The 16,827-nt window shown below is 44.6% G+C and overlaps 1 protein-coding gene and 1 non-coding gene across 7 annotated transcripts in view; both read left to right on the top strand.

Moving 5' to 3' along the window:
* The window catches only part of LOC126335027 (rhotekin-like), a 1,081,506-nt gene that overhangs the window by 892,176 nt on the left and 172,503 nt on the right, over window positions 1–16,827 (top strand). The gene's annotated exons all lie outside the window — the stretch shown is intronic.
* On the top strand, window positions 528–602 carry Trnat-ugu (transfer RNA threonine (anticodon UGU)). The gene has a single exon. It is a non-coding gene; the product is annotated as a tRNA-Thr (tRNA).

Genomic DNA, 16,827 nt, shown 5'->3' with positions numbered 1-16,827 from the left:
GTCTGTTCTTTCGGACATCCGAAAGAAGACACCATTTCCATATAAGTATATAGTTCTGGCAGCATCGGCCCTACCGAGCGAGGTGGCGTAGTTGGCTAGCACACTGGACTCGTGTTCGGGAGGACAACGGTTCAATCCCGCGTCCGGCCATCCTGATTTAGGTTTTCCGTGATTTCCCTAAATCGCTCCAGGCAAATGCCGGGATGGTTCCTTTGAAAGGGCACGGCCGACTTCTTTCCCTATGTTTACCTAATCCAATGAAACCGATGACCTCGCTGTTTGGTATCTTCCCCCAAATAACCCAACCCTAATCTGACACCGACACCGCATCGGCCCTGATCTCCTCCGCCTGTGCGGATGCGTACGTATTCACCGAACTCTTACGGGACTGGTAAGAACGTCTTCCACGAGTAGTGAGTGTGTTGGGGTGGGACACTACGAATGCAGAGTGTGGACATACAAGGTGAGAATGTGGGTCTCGCGGGAGGCGTGCACGGGATAGTCCCTGCAGTCGCGCTATCCTCCGCGCCCACGGTGGCTCAGATAGATAGAGCGTCTGCCATGTAAGCAGGAGATCCCGGGTTCGAGTCCCGGTCGGGGCACATATTTTCACCTGTTTCCGGTTGATAAATATCAACGCCTGTTAGCAGCTGAGGGTAATCATAATTTTGTTCTTCTGGTAATCCCAATATTGTGGCATAAGGAAATCCGAACACTACACGTACGCCAGTGTACACGTGTCATTGTTGCCGGCTGCCCGTACAGCGCGTGCAGAAAGCGGCGGCTCTTGCAGTCGGCCAACGCTTTCGGCGTTGGCCCCCCTGGTAGCGCCCCCTGCCTGCCGGCCAGCGGCCACTCCCTGCAGACGGATCTCGCGCGTGCCGCAGGGTCGGCGGACGGGGCCAGCCGGTGCGTGGGTGCGGAGGTGCCGCCGCCACCGCGCGCCCGGTCCGGCCTTGACTGTCGCCGTAATATATTCCCCCCACACGGCCGCAACCATTCACGCGGCTGTGGCAGTCGTGTCCTAGCCGGTCTCCGCTGGCCTCCGCGCGCGGAAAATGCCGCCTGCTCTAGGCCGGTGTTTCTTTAGTCTTCTCGATTACTGGAACACTCATCACTGTTAACTTTCATCTACATATGTGCTCCTCAGAGCACTGAAAGACCTGAGTCGAAACAAGGCCCCGGGAGTAGACAACATTCCATTAGAACTACTGATGGCCTTAGGAGAGCCAGTCATGACAACTCTACCAGCTAGTGAGCAAGATGTATGAGACAGGCGAAATACCCTCAGATTTCAAGAAGAATATAATAATTCCAATCCCAAAGAGAGCAGGTGTTGACAGATGTGAAAATTACCGAACTATCAGTTTAACAAGTCACACCTGCAAAATACTAACGCGAATTCTTTACAGACGAATGGAAAAACTGGTAGATGCGGACCTCGGGGAGGATCAGTTTGGATTCCGTAGAAATGTTGGAACCCGTGAGGCAATACTGACCTTACGACTTATCTTAGAAGAAAGATTAAGAAAAGGCAAACCTACGTTTCTAGCATTTGTAGACTTGGAAAAAGCTTTTGACAATGTTGACTGGAGTACTCTTTTTCAAATTCTGAAGCTGGCAGGGGTAAAATACAGGGAGCGAAAGGCTATTTACAATTTGTACGGAAACCAGATGGCAGTTATAAGAGTCGAGGGGCATGAAAGGGAAGCAGTGGTTGGGAAGGGAGTGAGACAGGGTTGTAGCCTCTCCCCGATGTTATTCAATCTGTATATTGAGCAAGCAGTAAAAGAAAAATTAGGAGTAGGTATTAAAATTCAAGGAGAAGAAGTAAAAACTTTGAGGTTCGCCGATGACATTGTAATCCTGTCAGAGACAGCAAAGGACCTGGAAGAGCAGTTGAACGGAATGGACAGTGTCTTGAAAGGAGGATATAAGATGAACATCAACAAAAGCAAAACGAGGATAATGGAATGTAGTCAAATTAAATCGGGTGATGCTGAGGGAATTAGATTAGGAAATAAGACACTTAAAGTAGTGAAGGAGTTTTGCTATTTAGGAAGTAAAATAACTGATGATGGTCGAAGTAGTGAGGATATAAAATGTAGACTGGCAATGGCAAGGAAAGCGTTTCTGAAGAAGAGAAATTTGTTAACATCGAATATAGATTTATGTATCAGGAAGTCGTTTCTGACAGTATTTGTATGGAGTGTAGACATGTATGGAAGTGAAACATGGACTATAACTAGTTTGGACAAGAATAAAACCTTTCAAAATGTGGTGCTACAGAAGAATGCTGAAGATGAGGTGGATAGATGAGGTATTGAGGAGGTATTGAATAGGATTGGGGAGGAATGAAGTTTGTGGCACAACTTGACTAGAAGAAGGGATCGGTTGGTAGGCCATGTCCTGAGGCATCAAAGGATCACAAATTTAACATTAGAGGGCAGCGTGGAGGATAAAAATCGTAGAGGGAGACCAAGAGATGAATACAGCAAGCAGATTCAGAAGGATATAGGTTGCAGTAGGTACTGGGAGATGAAGCTAGCACAGGGCAGAGTAGCATGGAGAGCTGCATCAAACCAGTCTCAGGACTGAAGACAACATCATCATGTGCTCCTCAGGCCGCATTACGGTGTGTAGCGGGAGGGGGGGGGGGGGGTGTAGCTGGTCTACCACTGCCATTCCGCCTTTGAGTTGCAAAATTTTGTGGTAAGTTCCTATGAGACCAAACTGCCGAGGTCATCGGTCCCTAGGCTTACACGCTACATAATCTGACTTTAACTTACGCTAAAGCTGTCGGCACACCAACCCTGCTGTCGAACGTTAACGTTGAGCGTGCTGCCTAGTTCAACGTGCTGCCGAACGCTCAGGAACGATACGACTCGTGCATACGGTACATGGGCCCCAACGTGGTATACGCGATCGCAACGCACTCCAGCAGTAGTTGAGGGACGTTTCTAGTTCATAAATCACACTGTTTACGTGTTCGCGTAAAATTCCCACGTTAGCTCTATTAAAACGCGCGTTTCCTCCATCGTCCACGAAAAGGAAAGTACCATGTCCAATCAATAAGGATTATAAATGATCCAATACAAACAGTGCGGCACAAATTTGGAATACTTCTCCGCATAAGATAAACATTATTTCATCATTCCCAAGGTTTTAGTTAAACCCCAAGGTCAGTCTTGGTGGATCACAGTTCGTACCCAGTAGCAGAATCTATGCAACATGTGAATTACGAAGCGTAAAAGAAAAAGGACCAAAATATCTTTATACAAGTAGCGTAAGCTGTCCTGCATATTAAGCCAATCGAACAAAGTCACCCCCTCAAAAAAAGTTGAACTTATATTTACATAACATCAAATATTATAGTATATACTCGTATTAAACTAACAATAAAGTGTCGGAGCCTAATAAAAACGTGGATGTTAAGAAAAAAACTCGGAAGTGTCAAGACGCGAACCAGCGCACTATTAAACAATGTATCACTGGAGAGTGACTCTAGTCATTACGCCAATCCAACAACACAGCTCTTATATTTAATCATGTTATGTTACGGCGTGCTGAAAACCTTCATCGTAGATATGTTACTAATTGAAATTTAATCATAACAAATTGTACCAAGAACAATGCGTTTTGAGTGGATCTTCGGCGTGTCGCTGCCTTCAAATAGCCTACTCTCATAATACGTAATTTACAATAATTCTTTTGCCACGAATATGATATTTCTCATTATTTTATTTGAACGAATCACACAATTGACAACCAGTATTCCAGTCATACTCAATTTGCTGGTGCTCAGAAACGGCATATACAGGGTGTTACAAATGATACGGCCAAACTTTCCTGAAACATTCCTCACATACAAATAAAGAAAAGATGTTATGTGGACATGTGGCCGAAAAACGCATCATTTCCATGTTAGAGCTCATTTTAGTTTCGTCATTCCAACGTGATCAAATTGTAAATTTTCATAATCAACATGTGTGGGCTGACGAGAATCCGCACGCAATTGTCCAATCACATCATCAACACAGATTTTCTGCGAACGTTTGGGCAGGCATTATTGGTAATGTCTTGATTGGGCTCCATGTTCTTCCACCTACGCTCAATGGAGCACGTTATCATGATTTCATACTGGATACTCTACCTGTGCTGCTAGAACATGTGCCTTTACAAGTACGACACAACATGTGGTTCATGCACGATGGAGCTCCTGCACATTTCAGTCGAAATGTTCGTATGCTTCTCAACAACAGATTCGGTGACCTATGGATTGGTAGAGGCGGATCAATTCCATGACCTCCACGCTCTCCTGGCATCAACCCTCTTGACTTTCATTTACGGGGACACTTGAAAGCTCTTGTTTACGCAACCCCGGTACCAAAAGTAGGGACTCTTCGTGCTTGTATTGTGGACGGCTGTGATACAATACGCCATTCTCCCGGGGCTGCATCTGCGCATCAGGGATTCCATGCGACGGAGGGTGGATGCATGTATCGTCACTAACGGAGGACGTTTTGAACATTCCCTGTAACGAAGTGTTTGAAGTCACGCTGGTATATTCTGTTGCTGTGTGTTTCCATTCCATGATTAACGTGATTTGATGAGAAGTAATAAAATGAGCTCTAACATGGAAAGTAAGCGTTTCCGGACACATGTCCACATAACATATTTTCTTTCTTTGTGTGTGTGGAATGTTTCCTGAAAGTTTGACCATACATTTTTGTAACACCCTGTATACATATAGGCTTGAAATGAATGCCAATGTGGCGCATCACAACTCTGTACTGAAGGGAGACGGCGTGCGTGTGACGTAGGTGCGTTGTACCATCTCATTGGTCAAAGCTCAGACGCACGCTCAGATTATCTGACATGCCAGATACTGCTTTGCACGCTCAACCCTCAACGTTCGGATGCACGGTCCGTGTGCGACGGCCTAAGGACAACCACGCAACCGTGCCCGAGGGAGGACTCGAACCTCCGACCGGGGGAGCCGCGCGAACCGTAATAAGGCGCCGGAGACCGTGCGGCTATCCCGAGCGGCGAATTGCAAATAATTCGCAGGAAGAACGTATAACATCCCATCTTCCTCAACCAAATTATAACGTCCCAGGACTTTCTGCACCAAATTATAACATTTCAGCTACTCAACACCAAATTAAAACGTTGCATTAGGAGGTGTCTGATTCGTGCAAAAGGTCTTGAGTTCATATTGACAACAAGTAATTCTTCATTACAGACGTTTATTTACAAACAGAACTGACAGACTTCACAGACTCAACAACTGACTCTCAGAGCTAACCGCACTGCATATCCGAACTGGCAACTGACAACTCCTAGGTGTATTAATATCTTTCCAAACAATGAGAGTCTTTGACAATGTTTTGTTTACAATACGATAGCAATTCACGACTTACAACTAAATTAGACATTACTGAATTTTAGTACAGGTTAAAGTAAGTAAAAGGATCAGTACATATAAATTCTTACAAGCATAATTTCCAAATAGATTTTATAACATTTTTCTACCAGCTTCTGGATAACCTTCACCAGACTTGTACCGATGTTTCCAGAAATATCTTGACATTTGATTCTGGATATTTCTTGAGTGATTTAGAACAACTATTTATATGTAAAATGATTTAAATCGTGTTTAAAAACGTAAATAAATCTTTTTAGCAATATTTCTTGATACAAATCGTCTTTCGAAATTAGGTTATGAAACAGTTTTCACAAGTTTTCGTATTTTCGCGATCATAATATAGAATTTCTCCATAGAACGTTCCAGAAGTGTGCATTAAACGTTCATTTACAGACTTTCTCTTTAGCTGGTGAGTTTTTTAAAAGTATCTTTTCCATATTATACGAAATAATTTAGCTCAGAACTGATAATTTATACAATTAGAGGTACAGCAAACAGTGAGTCTTTCTATTACAAAATGAAATATAATTACAAAATTGAATGAAAATAGGTTACTAACACTAATATATATTTACATTAATTCTTTCTGTGTAAAATGTCCTAATATTGACACAGTACAATATTTAAACATCACCAAAGTTTCACTTTACATTTTGCATATCTGTATCGACATCCCATAAAAGTCTACAGTATCGAATACTTCAATATGTCCCAATATGTTCTGTAATGTTACAAACGTTTGCCGGTAAATCTCCGTGTGGGCTGGAATCTCTCTAGTTCTATGGTTCCCAACCTGGGGTTATTACCTCCCGGGAAGTAATTTGTAATTTTCTTAGTGGTAAAAACAGAACGGTACAAATTTTTTTCGGTCACGGAACTAGATTATTTTCAAAAGATCATTAGTGTTACCTCTAATGATGGTGCGCGCAGGTTCTAATATTGCAGGATCCGCAGCTGTGTGTTGCGTGCGGGCACGCGGGAGATAGGGCAGGTTTGCGCGACATTTTTGTTATGACAGACCCCTCGCCCTACGACTCACCGTGCTTTTGTTCACTGCCAGGCGTCCGTAGACGTCCTTCAAGCGCCTATGAAAATGTGCGATGCTGTTTTCCTCCAAAATGAACTCAGTCAATTGGAGCGCGCCTACGTTACAGACGCCACTTTGATGTCTACGTAAGGCGTCGCCACCTAGCGGAATTTGATGAAATTATTGGAGCTGAAGCGGGAATATTGCACGATGTCCCACAACAAATGCAGCCTTATTTTCCAACCGAAATTGACTGAGGAAACAATCTGTTGTAGTAGCTATTGAACACCCCTTGTACTTCGTATCCAGCTCCCCGGTACCCGTGTTCGTGTCTACTCGACAAGCTGTCGTGCTTCTGCTGTGACCGACTAACAGTACAGTATCGTCCCACGCGGAAATCACGGGCGCCATGCGTGGGCACAGCACGTCGCCAGTGCGAAACTTGCGCCGGGACGGGTCGGCACGTAGAACTTGTTCCTCCACAACCTTAAGAGCTTTCCAGAATTCTCCACCCACGCGTCGCATTTGCATGCTTCCCGCTAGCCGTTCGTTCGCTACACTCCTCCGGCTTTGTCATCAACCCGGCATACGCACCCTACAATTCCGTCCTCTTGCAGGGGGCTCAACATAGTCATCTTCCATTTGGATTTAGCTCGTCGCAGATGACGGCGAAGCATTCCGATGTGCGAGATGTCAGTATCCAGATTATCTCTCAGCCAAGGCGCTACGGCGAGTGGAAAATCTCGTTCCTCAAGCTAGTCTGAGGATCCTGTGGAAAAGTTATGTATACGAGGGTCACTCCACAAGTCTTGACAACTATGGTACATATTGCGTTAATGCTACAACCAGTATTGAACCGTTACGGCACTGTGTATTTGAATGCCAACATCAAACAGGGTTCCAGCACAGGATCTTACGGGAACGGTGAAATAAAACACACGCTTTGGAACTACAAGTAATGAGACTGATATGAAAAAAAATTTTTTTGCTTACCGTCTTAGTCAAGTTTATTGTTGTCTCCTTCAAAGTAGTTTCCTTCTGATAGCGCGCACAGTTTTTACACCGCTTCTGCCATTGATGGTAACATTTCTAGAACTCAGTATCCTCAAAGACCCAAGTCACAGCTTTTTGGACATTTTGTGTTGTTTGAAAATGGTGACCCTCGACCGCCGTTTTCACTCTTGGAAATAAAAAAAAGTGGCACGGAGCGATATCTGGTGAATAAGGTGGCTGTGGTAGTACTGAAATTTGTTTTGATATTAAAAATTGCTGTACTGACAGAGCAGTATGGGATGGTGCATTATCGTGATGCAGAATCCAATTATCAGCAATGTTGGCACAGGCACGAAGAACTCTTTTACGAAGTCTTTCTAAAATTTCTGTGTTGTAATATTGGTTAACTGTTTGTCCAGGAGGCACCCACTCAGGATGAATAATTACCTCGGAATCAAAGAAGCACACAAGCATGCATTTCACTTTAGACTTTGACATGCGAGCTTTCTTTGGGCTGGGTGATCTCTTTGAGCACCATTGCGAACTTCGATGTTTTGTCTCTGGATCGTACTGAAAAAAACCAACTTTCATCACCAGTGATAACACGGCTCAACAATTCTGGATTGATTTCCGTTTGTTCTAACAGATCGGCTGCTACATATTTCCGTGTTTGTCGGTGTTGTGGTGTGAGGTTTTTGGGGACCGTTGTTGCACAAATATTTCTCATACCAAGATCTTCAGTTATTATTGGACAAATCTTTTCTCGATTGATGTTAAGTTCTTCTGCAATCATTTTCACGGATAATCTTCGATCGGATCGTAAGAGTTCATGCACCCTGGCCAAGTTGACATCCGTCCGTCAGGTTGATGGTCGTCCTTGAATGCCAAACACAAAGAAATAGACCAATGTGGCTGACACTCGGTGTGCGTTCTTTCCGAAGATGCTACTAATTAAACATGATCTCGATATGCGCCGGTGGTGCCATCTCTCGGACTTTGCACGGACGTTTCAAACGCCCCTCGTATTTGTATCGTATCTTACAAAATGTACTGAAACTGACGACAGTCGACTGCAGAGCAAGCATGACACTGACGAACAAGATTCTGGCGCATCCTGACAGATATTATCCCTGGTGCGTTTCAAATTACATCACAAGCAGCTTGAATTCTGTTTACTAATTCCATCTCCCTATCCACTGGAGTCTCATATACAACTAACTTTAGGTATCCCGTTAGAAAATAATAAAGATGATTGGGCTCAGGTGACCTCGCAGGTCATGGAATAGAACCTCCGCTTCCTATCCAGCAAAGAGGAAATACAGCACAGAGGTGGTTGCGGATATCCACACTGAAGTGAGGCGGTGCACCGTCATGTTGTATCCACACTCTCTGTTGTATCCACACTCTCTCACGAATAGACAAGGTTACGTTCTCCAACAACTCAGGTGGAGCTCTTTGCGCGAACTTCAAGTGGATATTCAGACAGCCAGGTAGAAGATATGGCCCAGTGCGATTGTCGCCTACAACGCCTGCCAAGAATGCACAGCAGTATTGTGCAACCGAAGCGCTCTTGCATGCTAAAGGGGAGCTCCTTTCCAAATCACAGCTTTCCAAACACCGGCTCTCAGCTACAAACAGGCCGCACTATCACTCAGCTGCGACCAGGTCGTTTTCCGACACACACACACACACACACACACACACACACACACACACACACACACGGGCTGCTCCCAGCACAGCGCCCCACTCGCCACTTTCCCCGTGCCGCTCCAAAGTCACTGCCCGTCACTCACCGCCTCCCGGGCCGCATTTGCGCCGCAGGCCTCTGGCGTAGAGATCCTACGCAACCAACGATTCCATCAGAGGGGCACAAAGTCGAAAAATTTCATAACTTTGCGGTAGGTTTCGACCCACGGCAGCATGGCACAATTAACAATGCTAATGTATTCAATTTTTTGTGCTCATCTCGTGTTCTTCACATGTAGGCTGGGATGGAGGGTCACACACAGGGTTGTCTCCTCCACGTCCGCAGGGTCACTTTCTCTGGTATTTGAGCAGATGTTTGTAATCTCATTTTTGCATTGCGTAGCTGGAGTCATCCCAAACAAACAGTGCTGGCTACGTCTTTCATGCGACGACCAGTGTGTACGGAAAGCGCCGATCATTTATTTTCTGTTACAAACGAAATTATTTCTAAAGCGATATTTCGCTTTCCCTTTCGATAGAGCGGTTCCATCTTACTCTAGTGCGATATTCGTTGTATCGTTATCCACTGACAGGGACAGTAAAACTCGCAGAAAAACCACTTCTCCATCAGCAACAGCTCCGTCCTGACCTGCGTTTACTACTACCGCCAAGTATGCAGCGCTGCTCAGTCGCTGCTGGAATGCTCCTTATCCTTAGTGTTTTACTGCCCCTATTAATACGAGTGTAATCCCGAAAGTAAGGTCTTTTTTTTTTGTAAGTACATAGACCTGTTTGTTTCTACAGTGATTTACGTCAGTTTAAAACTTGAACATTTAGCTATTTTTCGACATAATGACCATTTCTGTCAATGCATTTTTGTAGACGCTGTGGCACGTTTTTTATGCCCGTGTCACATCAGTTCGGCGCCATTCTGTTCACAAAGTTATGAACCTCTTCTGTCACCTTTCAGCTTAATCGCTTTCCAGCCAAATGTTCTTTTAACCTAGGGAACAGGTGATAGTCACTGGTCGCCAAGTCAGGACTGTAGGGTGGGTGGGATTATGTACCACAGAAACTGTTGCAGGAGAGCAACTGTTTGCCGTGCGATGTGTGGGCGAGCGTTGTCATGGAGAATGTGTACGCCCTTGCTCAACATTCCTCTTCTCCGGTTCTGAAATGCCCGCCTGAGTTTTTTCAGTCTCGCAGTACCTGTCAGCGTTAATTGTGGCACCAGTGGGTAAAAAGTCGACCAACAACACCCCTTTCCGATCCCAAAAAACGGTTGTCATGACTTTACCTACAGACTGTGTTTGTTGGAATTTTCGCGGGTTTTGCGAGAAAGGATACCGCCACTGTCGTGATTCTTGCTTGGTCTCAGGTGTAAAATGGTGTGCCCAGGTTTCGTCACCTGTGACAATTGAGTCCAGGAAGTTGTCCTGTTCGGCTGCAAGGCGGTGAAGAAATGCGCGGGAAGCAACAAGTCGTTGCTGCATGTGGTCCTCTGTCAGCTTGAGTGCTACCCATCTTGGACACGCCTTCCGGTAGTTCGATGTTTTCGTTAAAATTCTGTGAGCGGTCCTTCGGGAAACCTCAGGGACCAACGTGCAGAGATCACCCAGGGTGATCCGCCGATCTTCTCGCATGGTTTGCTTAACCTTCAACACTGTATCCGCAGAAATTGACTGTCTCCCGCTCCTTTGTTCGTCGTGCATTTCGATCCGAGCAGCTGCAAATACTCTACACAACTTACGAACATATTTGACATCCATGCACGACTCGCCATACACTTCGGTCAATTGGCGATGGATTTCAATCGACGCAGTGCCCTTTGCGTTCAAAAATCGAATAACTGCTCTCAGTTTGCACGTGGCGGTAACATCAAACGGGAGCTCCATTCTCAACGGCTGCCAAGCCAAGCCTGAGCGCTGCATCGCGGCGTGCGCATTTTTGCACACAGCACTCTCCATAACAGTATGACCAATTGCCACGCAAACAGAGATCTGTACTTATAAAAAAAATAGGAGACCTTACTTTTGGGATTACCCTCGTACATATCGATAAAACGAATAGCGGTCTAGACTTATCTTGGAACGCACTGTTGGGGCATCTAAAACAGCGTTTTTTAAATTATTTTGTTTGTAATGGAAAACGAACTGAAGTTTTCCATCAACACTGGACGTCGTATGAAAGACCTGGTGAGTACTGCTTGTTTCGCCTGACTCCAGATTCAAAATTCGAAGATGAGATAGCAAATATATGCTGGAATAGCAGAGAAAATGTGCCCGGTGACTCTTAGGAGACAGACACAGTACGTATCCACACAGATGGGATTGGAAGTGTTCTTGTGCCTCATGATTTGTAAAAATGGAAACTGGTAGCTGTAATAAAATTGTTCGTAGCTGTTCCTGAGGCGCTTAACTAATGGATATACGCCCACCATTTCAACGGAGAAAGCATCGCAATGTTGACTGAACAGATAACAGATGCGTGTCGTCAAAGATATTGTAGGTAGAATTGAAAGTAAACGTCCAGCACGGTATACACAACTTAGAAGAAATGTCACGGGAGAGGTCGTCTGTATTTGAATGATGACGTGAGGCGTGAGTAGAAGCCGTTTAAGAAGAGAAATGGCTGGTGATGGATACTTAGACGCTTGACACGCTGCCCGGTGTAGAAGACTCGCAGAAAAAGAAAGAAGTTAGTGATAAACGGGATGGTTTTCTCCGATTTACTGGAACATCATTTTTGTAGTAATAACGCAGCGAGGCTGCAAAAAAAAAATGGTTTGAGGTATGTACGAGGGTCACTCCAAAAGAAATGCACACTATTTTTTTTTTTAAATCCATCTTTTATTCTACATGTTTGAAACTTTTACAGTGTGTAAATACATCCTTTAGGAGCAATATTTTCATTTCTCCACATAATTTCCAACCGTTTCAACTGCCTTAGGCCATCTTGGAACCAGCGCACGGTAAAATTCTGGACCAACCTGTTGCAGCGACTGTTTGGCAGCGTGCACAAGGGAGTCATCATCTTCAAGCCTTGTACCACGAAGAGAGTCTTTGTTTCCTAAAGAGATGATAGTCACATCGAGCCAGGTCAGGACTGTAAGGCGGGTGTTTCAGTGTTGTCCATCCGAGTTTTGTGATCGCTCCCATGGTTTTTTGACTGACATGTGGCCGTGCATTGTCGTGCAACAGCAAAACATCCTGCTTTTGCCGATGTGGTCGAACACGACTCAGTCGAGCTTGAAGTTTCTTCAGTGTCGTCACATATGCATCAGAATTTATGGTGGTTCCACTTGGCATGATGTCCACAAGCAAGAGTCCTACGGAAACGAAAAACGCCGTAGCCATAACTTTTCCAGCAGAAGGTGTGCTTTGAATATTTTGTTATTGGGTGAATTTGCATGATGCCACTCCATTGATTGCCTCTTCGTCTCTGGTGAAAAACGATGGAGCCACGTTTCATCACCTGTCACAATTATTCCAAAAAATTCGTCTCCACCATTCTCGTACTGTTACAAAAGTTTGCTGCATACCGTTTTTCTTGTTTCTTTGTGAGCCACTGGCCACATCCTGGGAACCCACCCAGCACAAACCTTTTTTAACGCCAACAGTTTCAGTATTCAGCAAACACTTCCTTCCCCTATCGAAACGTAGCGTGACAATTCGTTCACTGTGGTGCGTCTGTCAGCAGTCACCAATTCGTTAACTCTCTGCACATTGTCTGGAGTGTGTGCAGTACGAGGCCTGCCGCTCCGAGGACAATCCTCAATATTGCCGTGCCCGCTTCCAGCACGTAACCTGCTTGCCCACCGACTAACTGTACTGAGATCGACAGCAGCATGCCCATACACCTTTTTCAACCTGTTGTGGATGTTTCCCAATGTCTCGTTTTCACAGCACACGAATTCTATGACAGCACGTTGCTTCTAACGAACGTCAAGTGTAGCAGCCATCTTGAAGACATGCTGTGACGGCGCCACTCACGGGAAGAAGTTGAACTAAGTTTGAAAACAAGCGGGAAGGATGTATCTACACACTGTAACACTTTCACACATGCGAAATGAAAAGAGCATTTTTACAAAAATAGTGTGCATTTCTTTTGGAGTGACCCTCGTAGGACTGGAAGCGGAGCTGCGGGCATGACACGTGGAAGCGGCTTAAGTATGGACAGGTGCGTGTGTGGCGTAGCTGGAGGCAGCCGCTGCTGCAGCTGCCGACTGAAGCACCTGCCACGTGGACAGCACGTGCGCGGCCAGCTGCTCCAGCTGGAAGCGTCTTCTGCCGGAGAATGCCCGTGGCCCTTTCGCAGACAATGTTGTTGGGGGCGCGACGATGCTGTGGCGACGTTACCTTATTCATATCCTTTCTCCTCTGTGTGTTTCCAAGCGGTGACTAGGCACTGGTGACAAATTGATATTCTGAATCGTTCAGTGAGTCGAGACGTACTCGCATTCTTCTTTCTGAAGTCAAGTCAGTTCACTTTTTTTTTTAACAATATCTATGTTATGCGTAATCAGCAGGGTCCTTCTCCACCTAGCTGACTCATTCACAGGTTTGTGTTACTTACGGAATGTTTCACCACATCTCGGCCGTTCTCTGTGGAAGTTAATTTACGAGGACAGTTCGGAAAGTAAGGTCCGATCAGTCGAGAAATGGGAACTACTGTGGAAATCAAAAATGTTTTATTTGCGACAGTTACCTGCACCTTACAGCTATTTCTACATCTACATCTACATGACTACTCTGCAATTCACATTTAGGTGCTTGGCAGAGGGTTCATCGAACCACAATCATACTATCTCTCTACCATTCCACTCCCGGACAGCGCGCGGGAAAAACGAACACCTAAACCTTTCTGTTCGAGCTCTGATTTCTCGTATTTTATTTTGATCATTCCTACCTATGTAGGTTGGGCTCAACAAAATATTTTCGCATTCGGAAGAGAAAGTTGGTGACTGAAATTTCGTAAAAAGATCTCACCGCAACGAAAAAGTCTTTGCTGTAATGACTTCCATCCCAATCCGCGTATCATATCTGCCACACTCTCTCCCCTATTACATGAAAATACAAAACGAGCTGCCCTTTTTTGCACCCTTTCGATGTCCTCCGTCAATCCCACCTGGTAAGGATCCCACACCGCGCAGCAATATTCTAACAGAGGACGAACGAGTGTAGTGTAAGCTGTCTCTTTAGTGGACTTGTTGCATCTGCTAAGTGTCCTACCAATGAAACGCAGCCTTTGGCTCGCTTTCCCTACAGCATTCTTTTCTAAATCGCTTTGCAACTGATACTGGTCTTCGGTTGACTTTACTAGACGGTAAATTACAGCATCATCTGCGAACAACCTAAGAGAACTGCTCAGATTGTCACCCAGGTCATCTACATAGAGCAGGAACAGCAGAGGTCCCAGGACGCTTCCCTGGGGAACACCTGATATCACTTGAGTTTTACTCGATGATTTGCCGTCTATTACTACGAACTGCGACCTTCCTGACAGTAAATCACGAATCCAGTCGCACAACTGAGACGATACCCCATAGGCCCGAAGCTTGATTAGAAGTCGCTTGTGAGGAACGGTGTCAAAAGCTTTCCGGAAATCTAGAAATACGGAATCAACTTGAGATCCCCTGTCGATAGCGGCCATTACTTCGTGCGAATAAAGAGCTAGCTGCGTTGCACAAGAGCGATGTTTTCTGAAACCATGCTGACTACGTATCAATAGATCGTTCCCTTCGAGGTGATTCATAATGTTTGAATACAGTATATGCTCCAAAACCCTACTGCAAACCGACGTCAATGATATTAGGTCTGTAGTTAGATGGCTTACTCCTACTACCCTTCTTAAACACTGGTGCGACCTGCGCAATTTTCCAATCTGTAGGTACAGATGTATCGGTGAGCGAGCGGTTGTATATGAGTGCTAAGTAGGGAGCTGTTGTATCAGCGTAATCTGAAAGGTTTCCTACATATTCGTCGTTGCGACTTGCAACAGAAGGCCGCGACGTTGGGATAACATATTTACTTCAACTCCGTGCAGCTTTGGTAGGCTATTAAAGCAACGAAATGTGCAAGTAGTAAGATTGTAATACTCTGGCAATTCGGAGAAAATCGATAGCGAAATTTTATGCATAGATGCTGGACGTTAAGAGTTCATGACCGTCAAGCGGTTAGCATTCGAGCTTCCTAAGACCAACGTGTATGAGGCGACGGTTCGACTCACGCTAAAACATAATTTTAATCTATATCTTTTCCGTCGCTGGTCATATTATTTGATTTTATAACATTTGCCTGGTAGTATAATTTTTAAAAGACCACGCGTATTTGCATGAAGTTTTAGTGAATATCATGTTATTTGACGACTTATTATTTTTAATTAAATTTAATTATTAGAACAAACTTATTTATAACTATAAGCAATCCTGTTGGAGGAACATCTGCAGCCGGCCGCTGTGGCCGAGCGGTTCTAGGCACTTCACACGGGAACCACGCGGCTGCCACGGTCGCAGGTTCGAATCTCGCCTCTGGCATGGATGTGTGTGATGACCTTAGGTTGGTTAGGTTTAACCAGTTCTAAGGTCTAGGGGATGATGACCTCAGATGATAAGTCCCATAGTGCTTAGAGCCATTTGAGCCAATGTTGTTGCACTGCTGGCTTGGACGTGTTTATGATGTGCATTAATAACGGAAGGTTTTAACGGAATTTTTCTTTATTAGTTTGGTGTAGTCAATTTTATTGTTTGGACATGGTAAAATGTTATCAGTTTATATCACTTTCACTCAGAAGTTAAAAAGGTTTACTACTCCTTTACCATTCTATTAAGACTCATGGGAGAGTAATATTTGTTGTAAGAACTAACTTTTATGAAGTTCTTTGTAATTGTGTAAGAATGAGTTCAGAATTCAAAATATAGTTCTTTTTTAAAAGGTTATTTTTTTCAGTCATTTAGCAAGTTTAAACTCTACCACTGTCTCCTCGCGAAAATTTATTTTCTGATAGTATGTGTCGTTGCAACACATCAGTGAATTATGGTCATTTTTACCATAGCTGCAGGTTCTTGTATTCCACTGCGGAAGGTTTTTTTCCCTATTTAGGTGGTTTGCTACTACGCTGTGTTTTTGATGTTCATCACTTCGAACAGTACCGAGTTCTCGTTGTGACAAGTAAGCCATGAAAATTCTTTAGGGCTGATCTTACATTAACCAGGACAGTGAGACCATTCATAATTAGCTGCTGCTTCTCAAAATAAACAAATAATTGTCGTGTGGCTAGGGCCTCTCGTCGGATAGACCGTTCGCCCGGTGCAAGTCTTTCGATTTGACCCCACTTTCGGCGACTTGCGCGTCGATGGGGATGAAATGGTGGTGATTAGGACAGCACAACACCCAATCCCTGAGCCCTTGGGATTGACATTCTGTCGCGCTGACCCCTCAGCAACCCGGGGCGGACTTTCAAAATAATATCGGGTACAGTTTAGGTAAATTTCAGTTTGGATTTCGTTTCTTTACGCAGATAGTTTTATTTTCACAGTTCAGTGTTACACTTGCGTGTGTGTCATTCACCGTTTGGCGTTTGATTTAGCCAGTTTACCCTCACAGAATCACATTTTGGTTATTTATTCGTTCAAAACTTAATTTATTTCATGTAATATTTTTATTCTGTTAGTCTTGTGTGTTAGAAATGC

This window comes from Schistocerca gregaria, chromosome 1, assembly GCF_023897955.1.
Source record: "Schistocerca gregaria isolate iqSchGreg1 chromosome 1, iqSchGreg1.2, whole genome shotgun sequence".
Taxonomy (NCBI): Eukaryota; Metazoa; Arthropoda; class Insecta; order Orthoptera; family Acrididae; genus Schistocerca; species Schistocerca gregaria.
This window is presented reverse-complemented; position numbering and strand designations above follow the sequence as displayed.